Source organism: Puma concolor, chromosome A1 (assembly GCF_028749965.1).
Source record: "Puma concolor isolate L17-30 chromosome A1, mPumCon1.1.hap2, whole genome shotgun sequence".
Classification (NCBI taxonomy): domain Eukaryota; kingdom Metazoa; phylum Chordata; class Mammalia; order Carnivora; family Felidae; genus Puma; species Puma concolor.
The window spans coordinates 153941736-153945081 of record NC_141667.1 but is presented as its reverse complement, the minus strand read 5'-3'; the positions used below and the strand labels follow the sequence as shown (position 1 = coordinate 153945081).

General features: G+C 39.1%; 1 pseudogene; it reads left to right on the top strand.

Moving 5' to 3' along the window:
* Positions 1 to 210: 210 nt before the first annotated feature.
* LOC112856927 (heterogeneous nuclear ribonucleoprotein A3 pseudogene) lies at positions 211 to 1270 on the top strand (annotated as a pseudogene).
* Positions 1271 to 3346: the final 2076 nt, after the last annotated feature.

The following is a 3346-nucleotide window of genomic DNA, read 5'->3' as shown; positions in this document are numbered from 1 at the left end:
AATCGGGAAGAACTATATTTGAAACTACAAACATGAAGTAAAATAACACAGAGGATATTTATTTTGCATGTTAATTGAGAATGCTGTTATTTTGTACATTTCTTTATTAATTGTTTTTTTTTCCCAACAAGCATATATAACTTTGTAATTTAAAAAGAAAAAAAGAGCCCATATTGAACTTGAGTTGTAAAAGGTGAGTCTGGTCTCAAAATGGAAGTAAAATCACCACCCATTGGGACCCAGCTCAACTCCAGCCCTCAGAGGGAGGAGGACCATGATCCAAAGGAACCAGAGCAGTTGAGAAAACTGTTTATTAGTGGTTTGAGCTTTGAAATTATAGGTGATAGTTTAAAACAACATTTTGAAAAATGGAATACGCTTACAGACTGTGTGGTGATGACAGGCCCCCAAACAAAACTTTCTAGGGGTTTTGGTTTTATGACTTACTCTTGTGTGGAAGAAGCGAATGCAGCAATGTGTGTTCAAACACACAAGGTTGATGGATGTGTAGTGGAACCAAAGACAGCTGATTTAGAGAGGATTCTGCAAAGCCTGGTGCCCATCTAACTGTGAAGAAAATTTTCATTGGTGGTATTAAAGAAGATATAGAAGAAAATAACTTGAGAGTCTACTTTGAAAAGTGTGGCAAGACTGAAACCATAAAAGTTATGGAGGACAGGCAGAGTGGAAAAAAGAGAGGATTTAATGATCATGATACAGTTGATAAAATTGTTGTTCAGAAATACCACACAACTAATGGGCCTAATTGTGAAGTGAAAAAGGCCCTTTCTAAACAGGAAATGCAGTCTGCTGGATCACAAAGAGGTTGTGGAGGTGGCTCTGGCAACTTTATGGGTGATAGAGGAAACTTTGGTGGAAGAAGAGGCTATGGTGGTGGAGGTGATGACAGCAGAGGTAGTTATGGAGGAGGTGATGGTGGATATAATGTATTTGGAGGTAATGGTGGCAACTATGGAGGGTTATAGTAGTAGAGGAGGCTATGGTGGTGGTAGACCAGGATATGGAAACCAAAGAGGTGGTTATGGTGGTGATGTTGAAGGATATGATGGTTACAATGAAGGAGGAAATTTTGGAGATGGTAACCATAGTGGTGGTGGGAACTATAATGCTTTTGGAAACTATAGTGTACAACAAAAATCATGGAGCCATGAAGAGGGTGAGTTTTGGTGGAAGAAGCTTGGGCAGTCCCTGTGGTGGTGGTTATGGATCTGGTGGTGGAAGTGATGGATATGGTAGCAGAAGGTTTTAAAATTTTTCAGAAGAGAAGGGCTATAGTTCTTAGCAGGAAAGGGAGCTGGGAGTTGTCAGGAAAGCTTCAGGTTACTTTGAGACAGTCATCTCAGATGCATTAGAGGAACTATAGAAATCTGTCACACAAGGAGCAATGATCCATAGTCAGAAAGGTTACTGCAGCTTAAACAGGAAACCCTTCTTGTTTGCAAGAAGTGCAATGTATTGATTAACACAATGTAGTGTCAATTAGATGTACATTCTTGAGGTCTTTTGTCTGTTGTAATGTTGTCTTTTTCTTTTTCTTTTCATTACATCAGGTATATTGCCCTGTGCTTTGTTGTAGTGGTACCAGGAATAAAAAAGTTAAGGGATTTTTAATTTTTCAAAAAAGAAAGAAAGAAAGAAAGAAAGAAAGAAAGAAAGAAAGAAAGAACAAGAAAGAAAGAAAGAAAAGAAAAAAGAAAAGAAAAGAAAAGAAAAGAAAAGAAAAGAAAGGAAAAGAAAAGAAAAGAAAAAAGGGCACCTGGCTGGCTCAGTCACTGAAGCATGTGAAATTGATCTCAGGGTTATAAGTTCAAGCCCTGTGTTGGGTGTAGAGATTACTTAAAAAGTAAAAATTTTTAAATAATACAATACAATACAATACAATACAGAGTGTGTTACCTAACCCATGTATCAAGTTAGTGCAACTTTGGTGGCCTCAAAATAGGATGATAGAGGTATCGGGGCTTCCCCACTTTTCTAGCCTCCATCAGTATACCAGTCCCATATCTAATAATGGCCTTTTTTCTCTTTCCCCAGTAGGTAGTAGGTGCTAATTCTTTCTCCCACACTTTTTAATCCATGTCGAGGCATGAACTATAAAAGGCTAAGTATGTATTCTACCCTATAATGAGGGTAGAACTCACAGGACTGGAGCAGATCCTTGAGACAGTCAGACCAGCATCTGTTGGTTGCCTTCTCCCTTAGTAACAGGACCCCAGTTTTGCACAAGTATCCACCTTTTCCCCACAAGACTCAGGAAAAGTTAGCTCTGTCCTGCAACTCCAAGGGTCTATTCCAGTTTATATATTCCAATCATCAGACCCTGTTCTCCTAAGTATGATTTTTTTAAGGAATGGGCTAGTGAATAGGTCCTGTGAAGACCAAGATCACAGGAAAAAGAAAACAAAGTCTGAGCTCCTAAAAAATAATTTTGGTAATGTGTGGTCCTATACCAGTAGAGGAGCTTACATTGGGGTATGATACCTGGAACTATCGAGGTCATTTTGTGGCTATGAGAGAGCATGAAACAGTAAGGATGGCAGAGCCAGAAATGGAAAGAGCGTGTTCACTGGAGCAACCAGCCCAACAATAAAATGCCTCAATATTTAAGCCAATTTCATATGTTTTTTCTGTTCCTGAGATCCAAAGGCCACAGGCATAATAGATGCCATCTTTCAGACATGACCAGTCTTCTCTGTGAGTTTCCATTTCCCTGGAGTTGACACTGAACTAAGAGTCACTAGTACAGGTGCAACATTGCTGACAGGTTGTGGCTGTGATAATGGGTGGATGTATGTGCCCAAGGATTGCTAAATATTTCTCAAGAACACTCCTGCTGGGTAGTGCAGTCAGGTGAGCATCCCACTCTTGATTTCAGCTCAGGTCATGATCCTAGGATCATGGGATCAGACCCCATATTGGGCTCCGTGCTGAGTGTGGAGCCTGCTTAAGATCCTCTCTCTTTCTCCCTCTTCTCCCTCCTCCACTCGCACTCTCTCTCTAAAATAAATAAAATAAATAAATATGTATTTATTTTTGTGTTTATTTATTATTTATTTATGTTATATTTATTTATATATAACACTCCTGCTATCAGCCACTACCATGCGTTTACTATTTAATCCTCATAGGTTTCCCTGTGGCAACATGGCCACAAAATAAGGAGTTACCAGCCAGCTCTGAATTTCAAGTTAGAATGATGGCCCTTAAACAAAGGATCTTTTATGACAGAAAATAGGCTTTTCTGAAAGAGAAAAGCTTTGTTGAGCTCCCAAAAGCATGAGCATTCATGAATTCAGAAAATAAATTTTGCCCCATATACTATAAC